Below are 14,412 nucleotides of genomic sequence, written 5' to 3' on the forward strand. Positions count from 1 at the left end.
AGCTGCATTGGGGCCAATTGACAGCTTGGTAAATCGGCCCATAAGGCTAAAAAAACAGGTATAAGCTTGTATAGTCCCATGAAATGTACCTAGAAGCATGTGTCTTTGTGTAAATATATGAAAAAAAAATCTATCAGTATGTGAAAATATATCAATGTATTATATACCTGTATGTAAAAAAATGTTTTATCTATTTATAAAATGATATATTATTATTATTATACTTTATATATTAAGCGCCAACATATTCCGCAGCGCTGTCCATGGATACAATTCATTTAAATAAAACAATACAAGACTTGTAAGAGACAGGACAAAATTTACAAACACATACAGGAGGGATTGAGGGCCCTATTCCCGTGGGAACTTACAATCTAGAAGGGTGGGAGGTTGAGAAACAGGAGGTGAGGACTGAAAGATTTAGAAAGATGTTAATACAGAGTTAGATGAGGGAAATATTATGTAAGTGAAATGAATTTATTATTGAGTTGGGTGGTAGGCTTCCCTAAACAGAAAAGTCTTCAGGGAACATTTAAAGGAAGATTAGGGCAAAGCCTGACAGCACGAGGGAGAGTGTTCAGGAGGGTAGGTGTACTTGCTCTCTTTTATGCTTCAATTAGATAGGGTGCATAGATGAAGACTTGGTGCCAAGAAACATATGTAAACCATATGTAGATATTGTTTCCTGTGTGTGCCACTATACTGGCTCTAGTTGCCTTATTGCTTACTATGGAAATTTGCAACGAGATTGAGAACGTTTGCACAGATTTATAGGATTTTTTAATAACAAATCCAGATAATATGGCTAAATCGATAATAATCTGCCAGCCCATATTTTTCTCTGCATTAATTTGCACATTTGGAAAAGTTTTTCATGCCAACATAAGTGTGCTACTTCTGCTGAAACCATTGATTTTGAATAACAGGTGCCCTATTTCCCAAAGTTTTTCACATATATTTACTACTGCACTTGATTTTGAATCACGCTGTAAAAGCTCAAAAGAAAGAGCTTGTTTAATGCAATTAAAACTTTGAGAGGACGTGTGATAATTGGCAAAAAAGATACAACATGCAGTAACAGTCTCTTACTACCTGTTCATTGAACAACCACAAGTTGAACCTTGTCATTTAGAACGTTTCAGGAGTTATTTAAAGTAAACTTCTAATTTAAACAATAGCATTATTGAATTCACAAAAGCATGTCATTTTCCCACTCCTGATCCTAGAAAACCACAAAGGGGTTAATCATACAGGTAAAGACTAAATTAGGAGCCAATATAACACGTCTTTTGAACCAATCATGAGAAGTAGGTGCATATAGCCACAATTCACCAGTGGTTTTCAGAAACTGCAGCCCTAGAGTGGAACTTTGTTTAATTCCGTGTTTAAATGCATAGTTAGATTCAATAATGTGAAACAAACATTTTGAATGAATTTGGCCATGTAAGAGCAACAGAAAGTCTATTTAAATGAAAACATAAATTCTAGTATTTCGAGTCTTAAGTTAAAGATTTGTTTTAATCTTAAACTACATTAGCTCTCTTCTTTCTCACATATGATACTCACTGCTTTTTGTCTCATTACTTCCTGTGTTCCCACTCCTCTATCTCACTTCCTCTATGCCTGATGTGCAGATCATTTGTGTCTGAAGTGATTCCATTGACACACCAAAGTATTTTATACTGTACACAAATGTACAAATAAAAATATATATATGTACATACAATTCACTGCCACAATCAAGAATGGGTTAGGTTCAAGAGTCATGGTCAGTACATACAAATCTAACTCCTAGGGATGCCCTGTACATTGGTCATTAAGAGGTGGATGACAGGAGCTGATTAGTCCACAGTGATGACCAAATGCCAATCATTATAGCCTGGGACTACTAAATAACACTATGTAAGCAAATATAACAAATAGAACAGAACACTCACAGTTTACTATTCCATACTAGAATATTCCTGGGGTAGAATTACTTACCCTAATTAACAAGAAATTAGCAATTTCCAGTAACTGGGATCATTATCAAAAAATTGGCCAAAGTGACAATTAGATTGCCCTGGATGAATCTGGTCTGTTGATATACTCTGCAGGGGTTAATCATTTACAGGATGAGCTCACTAGATTGGTTCCAGGCAGTCTATGGGAAGGTAATACTCTATTGTCTGGAGTGAATCTGCTCTCTTACTGAACTCTGCATGGGGTAGCTTGGAATTCAGGGCTCCCCCAAGCTGGAGCCATGATAGTCGGGCAGACAGTAATATAATTCTAATAGTGTCTAAATCGTTCAAGGTGGTGTAAGATATATATTTAGATTATTGTATCTGCCACCACTGTTACCTTAAACATGACCTATAACAACTAAAAGTATTTTCAACAGTGCTTTCAATTCTTTGCTTGTTTGTGACATTAAAATAAATGAACTTGTGATTCGGGTAGGACAATAATATTGTGAGATAATTAACTCTCTACTTAACAGCCAAAAAGGTGATTTTGAGGTGCAACAAGCAGCTTCTCGATGCATTGCAACTATCTCTGGCTACCATTGAGCTAACTCAAGCCCTTAACCTGTCAAACACAATGTTGTATATCAAAATTATTATTTTTTTGGCCAAAGGTAAAGCTACTGTTGATGGGATAGTACATATTATGTAATGTTCAGCTGCACATCAAAGTTTTAGAGGTAATGTTGTTGTTGGTCACTGGTCACTTATTAAATGTAATGCTTACTCATCAAATTATTAATCAATTGCTTATAAAACCATTAGGTCAGATGTGTCTCACTAGCAGGGCTGCCCAAACTGCCGTATAAGGACCACATCTACCCCTTAAAGGTTATATATGTGTCTGTTACCATCATCAAGCAGGCAATATGTTATTGAAAAGTAGTTCTTGACTTCTCATTAGGTCATTTGTACCAAATTTTGAAAATCTGAGTAGTATATACTATTTTATTAGTAACTCATTTTCTATGTATCTATGTTATATTTAGACAATTTAGGCTTGTGAAACCTGCTATGTGCATTTCCAATTCTTAGCATTAGGAAAACTCAAAATGTTCTAACTTAAAGGGATATGAAGTAGTGCTCCTTTAGTAGAAAAAATATGTTAAATCAAATTAAGCATAAAAAGAAACAGGTTGGGTTAAAAACAGCAAACAACTTACTTGTTTTCTTGCTAAATGAGCAGTTAGAAATTATCAGTGTAGACACTGTCTACAGATACATAATAGAGCAGTGTCATATGATTTTTGCAGCAAAATTCCTCTACTGAACATGGACAATAAACTGATTGCAGCTAGATTAGATGTCTCCTAGCAACACTTCAAAGGAATAACTGCTAGTTTACCTTCCTGTAGAAAGCTTAGTCCCATTATGGGGCTGTGACAGGAAGTAATGCACCCTGCACAAATGAAGTTTCAAATAAATACATAAAAGATCAAATCCTTTTAAAATGATGAATAATACATATTGCATTCATTTATCTTAAGTATAACCAACTGCTTAGTGCTTTTTTATTACAACAATGAAACGGACTGTTTCATATCCCTTTAAGTTACAGGAAAATGGGACAACATGAACAATGAATATATATTGCAAAACTGTTTTATTGTGCATAACTAAATATTTTATATTAAAAAAGTTTTTCATTTCCCTTTAAGAAACAATTTAATAAATAGTTAAAAGATACAATTTTATAATGCCAAATTCATCTGCAGATACAGCGCACAATTTCAAAGTGCCCTGGAGAGTTGTAGTAAAAGGTTGAATTATGTAAATTTGATTTTGTGTGTTGTCTGCTTTCCTGCTCCTTCCAACATCCCAAACGTATACACGATCTAAAATAATATTTACTGTATATTTATATGTTTGAGTAAGCAATCAAACTGTTTTTAAGTCATGTGGGTATATTCTCTTTAGTTGGCTATCAACTTCAACTTTAAGTGCATTCCAACCATAAATATAATTAGCACTTTAATTATTAATGAAGAATCCTTTTTAATTAGCTCAAATATTTGCAAATCTTTCTAACAGTCAACATTTGGGGGAACCAAAATTTGATAAAAAAAATCTAAATATCAGGTGTGCAGGGGGTAGAAGTGAGGGGCATTACTTTCTACTTACTATAGCTATTTTTATTTGTAACTCCCACTTCTCCCTCCATTAAAGGGACACTGAACCCAAATTTTTCTTTCATGATTCAGATAGAGCATGCAATTTTTTGTCAACTTTCTAATTTACTCCTATTATCAATTTTTCTTCATTCTCTTGCTATCTTTATTTATACTCTGGACAGCACTTTTTTATTGGTGGATGAATTTATCCACCAATCAGCAAGAATAACCCAGGTTATTCACCAAAAATGGGCCGGCATCTAAACTTACATTCTTGCATTTCAAATAAAGATACCAAGAGAATGAAGAAAATTTGATAATAGGAGTAAATTAGAAAGTTACTTAAAATTGCATGCTCTATATGAATCACAACATAAAAAATGTGGATTCAGTGTCCGTTTAACTATGTACAGCACTGAAAACATGTTACTTGGCAAAATGAAGGCAGCTGGTAACTTTGAAGTTAGCGGGTGTTACAGAAATTAATGGGGTGCATAGAAACTGGCGCACAGTGAGCCCCAGTAAGAGATTTACTGAAATCAACTGACAGCATGTCGGCGGGAGGTTTCTGGTAGGGGCGGAGCTGTTGGACACGCTGCACAGCTCATGGCGCTCCCGAGTTTTGGAGCATTGTCATCTCCCCAGGCACATATTTGCCGCTATACCCAGTCGGTCTGGGATCTGCAGCGGACTGTTTAGCTTGTTCCAGCCAGTGTCGTGGACCTCTTTCTGGCGGATAAGCCCTGCAGTGGAGACCGCACTGTCAACAGAGGATTCCCACAGAGGGAGAAAGAGCGACGCATCAGCCAAGGTGGAGTGCAAGTCGATCCCGACTATACCACCAACCCCCTCAGGGGGTGTTACCGCTTGTAGGTCAGAGCGGTTTGCCCGCGGAGGGATCTGTAGGCAGCACTCCTTCCTCATGGCAGAATACACTTGGCGTCACAAAGTCCACCGGTGAGAGGTCTAAGGAGAAGGTCTCTCTCTCTTGCGGGATACTCCGGCGGACTTGTAAAGCCTCAGAAATTCCCCAGCCAGAGCCCCCAGCACCCTCCATATTGTATTTGGCTACTTTGGTGGAAAAGTGTGCGGAGGAGGAAATTAACAGTTGGAGTGGGCAGATTCCCCAGCATCGTGGTGGTCCGGCTGTGGGTAAAGTAACACGATTAAGGAAGTTAGTGTGTTGGTCCCTTACACGCAAGAACGTTATAACCAGCCTTGAGTTATAAGGTTGACTATCACTCGCTTATCTTTGGCTAAACTCAGTCACATACTCCCTTCCTCCCCAAGCTTAGTATTTACATCGCAGAGCCATCTGTGAACTTATGAAAATTGGATTTTCCTCTGTCCCACCTTTCCCCCTGCTAAAGTGGTTCTGCTGATTCAACCTTGGGACTTTTTCCTTAAATCAGTTAGTTAAGTGTGTAAGTTGGTCACTATTATTTTGGACTTGATCTAATAAGGAAAAAAAAAAAGGGATAAAAGGGAGGAAGGAGAAGGAAAGAAATACAGAAGAAGGAGGAGGAGTGAAAGAGATTGAAGAAAGCAGAGAGTAATAGGGGAAGGGAAGAGAGAAGGGAAGAAAGGAAGCGAGAGAGGAAGGAAAAAAAGAAAAAAAAGAAGGAAAGAAAGAAAAGTGGTCCTTTTTTTCCCTCTCCTCCTTTCCCCTTTTCCTGCTGATCGCTAACCTTAAGATCAGTGTGCTATTTCTTTCTAGGTTTTCGGATGCCTGGACTATAATTATTGTCAAAGTTTTTTTTGTGTCTGGGAATTTACTATGTTTATTCTGTTGAGATTCAGCGGTATACCTCTTGTTTAAATCTGGATTTACTGCTTGTCTGTTTTATACAAAAAATATTGCTCTCAGGCCTAAAATTGCACTTTTCACTATTCACTCAGTTGGTACACTATAAAAAGTTAAGAAGTAGGAGGAAGAAAAAAAAAACAAAAAAAACCCCACACTCACCAGTATTGTGTCACAGATATTATATTCTGTGTTTTTTTTCTTTTTCTTTTTTTTTGTTTTCACGTTAGTTTCAGTATTTCATTGATTGTTTGTTATTGTTTTGTACACTTAATTTTTGCACTATTTTCATGGAAAGATACATTTCACAGGCGAAACACAGTTCGCCCATAATGCTCCCTAAAGGTAAAGATAGGAAGGCCAAGAGTGTGGATACCACATTAGATCAACCTTCAGAGGTGGGCACTTCACATATTGATACTCACAACCTAATTTCCCAATTAATCGATATATTTACTCCACAATTCAACATCATTAAGAAAGAGCTTTGCACCATTTCAACAGATATTGTAGCTCTTGCTAACTAGGTTAAGCAATTTGCTTCAAGACTAGACAAGGCAGAAACTAGGATCTCAGACCTGGAGGACCGAGCCAATATCCAGGATGAGTTAGTCCACAGTCAGGAGGTCAAAATAACTAGCCTACAATCACGCTTGGAGGACCTTGAAGACCGATCCAGGCAGAATAATATTAGAATTGTGGGATTACCTGAATCCCCCGAGTACGAGGACCTCATGAAGGTCACCTCGCTATTATTGCCCAAAGCGTTAGGTTTTCCCGCACAACATCTCCCTCTAGCGGTAGAAAGAGCACATAGGGTTGGCGCTAGGAAAGCCAGCACAGTTTCTTCCAATAGGGGCAGAATGTGTATTTTCAAGTTGCTGAGATTTCAAGACAAGGTAGAATTTTTAAAGCTATACAGGAAGTCACAGGAATTTTTTTTTTTTTTTTATTTTTTTTAAATTCCTTTTTTTATTAAAGAGGTATCAGGGATACAGCATATCTTAAGATTCAAACGTAAAGAAGGAAACAAACAAAATAACACTTCGACAGTTGTTCAGTATCACATTCACTGAATTAACAAAAGGTATGATAGCTAATCAATGTAAACTCGAACCTATGATTATTTACATTAACCCAGCTATCCTTATGCTGCCTGAATCCGCTTATAATTTTCCCTTATTCCTTCTTTTAAGATCCTTAGGTTCCTCTTTATTTCACAGTGTTGACGATGGATAGATACCCACTCCTTGGGTAGTAGTACCTTCAGAGTAATAACCAGATTCCCTCTTTTCCCTTCCGCTTATGCCCTTTCTAGGTATTTGATATTGGTTGATGAGTTTAGTGTATTTAACTATCCTAATCAGTGATTCCTCTGCGAAAAAAAATAAAAAAAAAAAAATAGGAAGAAGTTGAAAGAAGCGTAGTGATATAGATTTCCTTCTCCTCAATCCCACATTCCCCCCCCCCCCCACACTGCAGGTTGTATAGACACTGTTCCGTTCTCTCTCAATCTTTGTACACCAAGGACCATTCACCTCTCAAGTGGGCGTTAAGCATGTACTCAGTTTGTAGAAAGGGGAAGAGTATCTGTTTTTGTTTTGGTGTGTCTAACGTTTTTATGCAGCATTCCCATTTCTTAAGAAACAAGAGTGAGCGCTGTTTTGAGTCCATTTGAGCATCGTATTGCTCAGTGAGTAAATGTATCCACAATTTGTGAATAAGGTGTTTTATCATAGGGATTTTTCTCTCTATCCACCGAGATAGAACACAATTCCTGGCTAGAAGAAAAATTAAAGATAGAATAGGACAAAGCCTATTGAAACTAGTATCCCAGTTTAAGAAGCAAATCGTCTCTAGCCCAATAGTGAGTTTGAGCTTAAAGGTTATTAATAGCCAGTATTGTAATCTGCTCCAGAAGTTCTTAATACGAGGGCAATCATAGAAATAATGATATAGGTCTGGGGCAGGAGCTACACATTTAACACACTGATTAAGAATCAAAGGTTTCCAATATGAGATATGTTTAGGGGTAAGATAGTCTTGATTCAACATACGAACCTGAGATTCTCTCAGTTGTGAGGATAGGGTAGCTTTTTTAGTCCTGTCTAGACTTGATTTAAGAAGTGGCATAGTTATATTTCCAATCCTTAGCTTCCATTTGTCTAAAAGAGATTCTTGAAATTCTGATACATTTTTACGCAATAAGATTTGATATATTAGTGTAATTGAGTATCGTCCACCTTTGAATGCAGTATGTATGGGTACAAATGGTGACGAAGACCAGAAGTTTTTATTTTTGTCTTTGAGATTATTAATATAGTGCCTTGTCTGTAAATAGGCAAAAAAGTGAGTGTGAGGTATGTTAAATTGTTCATTTAATTCCTGAAAAGATTTCAGTGTATGAGTAGACTGATCCAAAAAACAGCCAACCACGTTTAACCCCTTACTCTCCCATACACGAAATGGGGAAGAATCTGTGCCTGTAGGGAAGTCCAGATTTCCTATTAAAGGTATATATTTAGGATCGGGTTGAGAGATACTCAAATGTTTAAGAGCTAGCTTCCAAGCTCGTAGTGGATCCTTGTATAAAATGTTCTTTTTAACCTCTGGCGGGAGTTTAGTATTGTGCGTGTAGGGTAAAGAAGATATATGGATATCCCCCAGAGCGGCCTGTTCTAAATCTTTGTGATAGAAATGTGCAGTATTCAGCTGCCAGTCGAATACCAGTCTTAAAAGGAGTGCCCAGTTATAGAGTCTAAAATCTGGTAGACCCAATCCACCATCAAGGTATGGAAGACGAAGTCTTCCCACTGCTATACGTGATTTTTTATTTTTCCAGAGAAAACGTCTAATAGCTTGATTCAGTAGTAGGAGATCCTTTCTATGGAGTGTAAAAGGAAGCATAGATAGAGTATATAAAATTCGTGGTAGTATGACCATTTTAATTAAGTTAATACGACCTGACAGAGATAGCGGTAATTTTCAAGTTGCTGAGATTTCAAGACAAGGTAGAATTTTTAAAGCTATACAGGAAGTCACAGGAATTTATTTTTGAGAACAATAAGCTATTATTTTTTCAAGATTTTTCAGTTGAAACCTCTTCTAAGAGGAAGCAGATGATCCCTTACTGTACTAGGATCACCAGTAGAGGCCTGAATACTTGGGTAACATACCCTGCAAAAATTATTGCAAAAAAAAATGGCATTAGACACGTGCTTAATAATTCGCAAGAAGCTCAGGATTTTATTGGTGGTCTGTAATACATTAGAAGAGGTCTCGGGGGATCTAAGATAATCTTAAAATGTATTTGATCAATTTGTTTCGTGTTACCAAAGATAGTATTGTTTTATTTTTTATTGTTCTTCGCTAGCTTTATTCTTTTGTGTTCCTTTTACAGGAATATAGAAATATATATTTCTGGAAATGGGTTGTATTATACTGTATTTATATATTGAGGCAAGATAAGATATTTTTTCTTAGAATGACTTGTTTTATTTTTTTAGGTTTATTTAGTATTGTTACAAATGTTTTTATTGTGTTTTTTTTTTGTGTGTGTTTTTTTTTTCCTTCTCTCTCCCTCATTTTTTATCCCTCTCACCTCCCGCCGCCGGGTACATTCTGCAGGCAGAGCTGGACAAAGGATGTATTGGAGCAAGGGAATAAGGGGTTCCTTACTAGATGATGAATAAGATCAATATCCTCTCGTGGAATGTAGGGGGTGTTACATCCCCCAGGAAACGTAAATTAATTATTAAGTATCTGGCTAAATTTAGCCCCGATATAGTAATGTTGCAAGAAACACACCTTAAAGCATCAGAATCCTTCAAATTGAAGTGTAAGTGGGTGGGTGAATGTGTGGCTGCCCCGGCAGTTAAAAGGAGATCAGGAGTCGCTATACTGTTACATAAAAATTTAGATTATAATATCATCAAGCTGGAAGTCGACCCTGAGGGAAGATTTATGATTCTCCAGATTGAAATAAATAGATTTAATTATGTTCTTTGTAATTTATGCAGTCCAAACTCCTTTTCCCCGGCCTTTTTGGATACTGTGAAGGGAAAATTATTCCCCTTTTCCGCGGATAAGTTAATATTAGGTGGAGACTTCAATATGTCTCCATGCCCAGTACTTGATAGATTATCCGGTAAAAAGTTACGGGAAAATTATAGAATCGCAAATTATTTCAAACAATTTAGTTCTGATTTGAATTTAGTTGACATTTGGAGACTTAACAATCCGGACCAATGTAGCTTCTCATGTGAATCAAAATCACATATGACATTTTCCAGAATCGATTTATTTTTGGTCGCTAAATCTCTAGCCTTGAGTAGATCAGACTCTAAGATTTACGATATTACGATCTCCGATCATGCCGTAATTTCTTTTACTTTTTCTGCGCCTATTTCCCACCAGACCCAGAACACTACATTCTTTTCCCCCCAGTTTTTGGTTAATAGCCCTAGGTTCACTAATTGGTTAAAACAAAAATGGAAGGACTATACTACCTTTAATATTAGTCAATTTTCTAAACCGGAGGTTTTCTGGGAGGCGGTTAAAGCCGTTTTGAGGGGGGAAATTAAAGCCTTGGCTCAGGAATCACAATTAGCTGCTCAAGTTAGGAACGCACTTAAGAGATTTTATACGAACAAAACTAAGGACAATTGGGATAGATATTGTAAGTTCAAAAGGGAAAGAGATATCTTCTTAAAACAAAGATCCCTAGAAGAAGAACAGAAAATTAACTACCAATTTAGGGGCCCCTACGGGAACTCAGCCAAATTCCTGGCTAGGTTAGAAAAGATTAGGAAGACCAGGAATCTGATTTCTGCAATTAAAGTGGAGAATGGAAAATATACTAACACAGAAGATATTGGCAAAGAGTTTTATAAGGTCTTCCAATTGTATTCGGAATCCAGCACTAATATGGATAATGCCGCAAAGTTCTGGGCCAAGGTCAACTTGCCTAAGATTCCGGAGAAAGAGTTGATTACCTTAAATAGCCCAATTTCCGAGGTGGAGGTACTAGAGGCGATACAGGCAGCTAGCTGTAATAAGTCCCCAGGACCTGACTGCATTCCAGTAGAGTTCTACAAAATTTTAAAAGAAGAAATGAAAGTACCTTTAGTTAAACTCTTCAATTTCTATTTTGCTTCCAGTAATACAATGTCAAACTATTTTTCGGCCGCTCGTATCTCTCTGATTTTAAAAAAAGGCAAGGACCCTAAGGATCCGGGCTCGTATAGTCCGATATCTGTGCTTAATGCAGATTATAAATTATTGACAACAATTATATCAGCAAGGCTTGTTAAATTGTTAGACAAAATCATTCCCCTAGATCAAACCGGGTTCATGAAGGAGAGGAATTCTCTTAAAAATATTCAGAAAGTCACCTCTCTTTTGGACTAAGTGTGGAATTTAGATCAAAATAGTGTTGAATATAAAAAGTTTAATAAAGCTGCTATCCTCACTGTGGATGCAGAAAAAGCCTTTAACGCTGTGAACTGGAATTATCTCTTCACAGCATTAGAGAGATTCGGATTTAAAAAACAGTTTTTGGGATTTATTCGAAATTTATATAAAAACCCGATCTCTTGCCTCTGTATTAATGGCAGCCTTTCTCCACAGATAGTACTTAAGAGAGGGACGAGGCAAGGATGCCCACTTTCCCCGCTGCTTTTTAATATAGCTCTAGAGCCGTTCACCTCTTTGCTCCGGGAGAGTCTTTCTGGGATCTCGCTTGGCTCCGCCAGGTTAAAAACTCTGCTGTATGCAAATGATCTTTTGATCTTCCTCAACAACGCTCAACTTGCGGTCCCTCTAGTCTTAGAAATGTATAATTTATTTTCCTCCTTTTCAGATTATAGAATTAATTATGAGAAGAGTGAACTTCTTTGGCTACATAGTGAGGGTCTTAAAGGGGTAGACCACCCGTTTAAAGTGGTGGATTCCTTCCGATATTTAGTTATTATCCTCCATAGAAACCCGGCAAAATGGTATAAACTAAATTTTCCGCCGGTTCTTCAGATAATTAAAAATTATCTAGAAATAGGTCCTCCCTGTTGATTTCGATGTCAGCTAGAGTTAACTTAATAAAAACAATAATTTTTCCAAGATTGCTATATCTTTTACAGAATCTTCCCCTATTATTTTTGAATAAGGACATCCGTGAGTTACACTCCTGACAATCAAAATTTATTTGGGGCAACAAAAAGCCTTGTTTGGGGTTGAATAGATTAATACAAAGACGATGCTACGCAGGATTGGCGTTACCAGATTTCAGATTATACAATTGGGCTTGTCTAGCTAAATTAGCATTTGATTGGATTACTGACCTAGGCAAGTTTGTCTCGATTGAGTTAGAAACGTTCATGGTTTTTCCTTTTTCACTGAAGGCAATTTTGCATTGTCCGTTAAAAAATTTACCTTTAATCCAAATTGATTTCATTCAAACATGTCATTTTAGCCTGGCATAAAATCTGCAGGGTACTGAAAATGTCACCGCTATTTTCAGAGTTTCTCCCGATAATAGGCAACCCTCAATTTACCCCTGGCATTAACCACAGGATTTTTAGACAGTGGGCAGACTCGGGTCTGATCTATGTTCACCAGATATTTGATACTAATCAATTGCTTACCTCCGAGTTGTTGCTGCAAAAGTTTAATTTACCCAGTTCCCACTTATATGCTTTTTTTCAGTTGCGCCACTATGTATTTTCACAGAAATGGGTTATCTCAGCTCTGTTGGACTGGATGGATATTAAGTCCGTAATCCGTCTATTCTCATTAGGACGCTCATCGATATCGTTAATTTACGATATTTTATTGGCTAAACAGGGCGAGATACTTATGAATAAGTTATCTAACTTTTGGGAAAGATTTTTCCCGCTCCTGGAAGAGAACAGGATTGAGCGAAGTTTTGTAGAAGTAGAAAAGTTGCAGATATCTATATCCTGGAGAGAAACGCATTTAAAGCTTATTAACAACTATTATCTGTCGCCTGACAAATTGTCTAGATTTTATCCGACTAAACTTTTTGGCTGCCCCTGGTGCTCTCTTAATAAAGCCGATATCTTCCATATTTTTTGGGCGTGTCCCAAAATTCAACAATTATGGCAGAAGATCAGATATTGGTACAGTAAGTATTACAGAGACGAGGGCCCATTTTTAGCGGAAGAGATATTCTTTTTATCTAATTCAGATCTTCGTCCCAAGAGGGTGATAAAACTTTTAAATACAATTATTCTGACTGTTAGACAGTTAATAGTTAAGAATTGGAAAGATCATGCAGCGCCAAGTTTTGCACATTGTCTTAAAGAAATTCAATCACAGATTATATTTGAATCCTTTCATACCAAATTCTCAGTGGAAAGCAGGATAGAAACTTTCCTTCTGGATTGGCTTCCGCTTATAAGGTCATATCCTCTCCTTATTCAAAAACGTATTCTCTTGCCCTTTTTAAATTCCATTTCATTTCTTGAGATGGTTACAGCCAACTTATTCCCAACAGCCTGGATAACGGGCTTCCGTGAGATTATTTTGTAGAGCGTACCTCAGGGTAATTGGTACTTTTCCTGGAGCTCGGCGGTAGGTATTGACAGGCTGTTGATGTTTTCTGGCCGTGGGAGGTGATTTTTTTTTTTTTTTTGTTTTGTTTTGTTCAGTTGTGGTTCTTTTATTATTAGAAAATTTCAGCAACACAATGTTAGAGTATAACTAGACGCCTGTTTAGTGTCATTCGCGAATCCGAAGGCATGGATAAAGTAATGGTATTATTTATTTGTGTGATTTCCATTTTTGTTTTGTATGGCGTTAATCTGTATGTCTCATTGCTGTTCCCAAAAATAAAGATATATAAAAAAAAGAAACTGCCGCACAGTAAGACACGTTGGCATATGTTCATGTTCTGTAAAAATTACAAAGAAACAGACATCTTGAACTGTTCACTATACACTAAATATCCAATTGTTTGAAACCAATGATATACTCTTCTGATATATGACAAAATATCAAGAGTATTGCATTTAGAAGAGATACATTTTTTATTAGACCAACAATTCATCTTATGCTTGTTATTTTAACATCTTAATTATAGTACTAATCATTGAACTAACAAAGCTTTTTTGATCAAAATCATGTCTGGTAGATGGAAATATATCTTGTATATTCATATACATCTGCCATGGAAATATATTATGAGTAGTTAAAGGGACACTCAGGTTAAATTAAATTTTCATGATTCAGATACAGCATGTCATTTTAAACAACTTTCCAATTTACTTCCATTAAAAAAATGTGCACAGTCTTTTATATTTAAAATTTTTGAGTCACCAGATCCTACTGAGCATGTGCAAGAATTCACAGACTATACGTATATGCATTTGTGATTGGCTGATTGCTATCACATGGTACAAGGGGAGTGGAAATATACATAACTTTGAAATTTGTTATAAAAAATCTACTACTCATTTGAAGTTCAGACTAAGTGCTA

At 36.7% G+C, this 14,412-nt stretch overlaps 1 protein-coding gene across 2 annotated transcripts in view; it reads right to left on the reverse strand.

Moving 5' to 3' along the window:
* The window catches only part of THSD4 (thrombospondin type 1 domain containing 4), a 1,326,695-nt gene that overhangs the window by 57,244 nt on the left and 1,255,039 nt on the right, over window positions 1–14,412 (reverse strand). The window lies entirely within an intron of this gene.

The sequence above is a fragment of the Bombina bombina genome, chromosome 6 (genome assembly GCF_027579735.1).
Source record: "Bombina bombina isolate aBomBom1 chromosome 6, aBomBom1.pri, whole genome shotgun sequence".
Taxonomy (NCBI): Eukaryota; Metazoa; Chordata; class Amphibia; order Anura; family Bombinatoridae; genus Bombina; species Bombina bombina.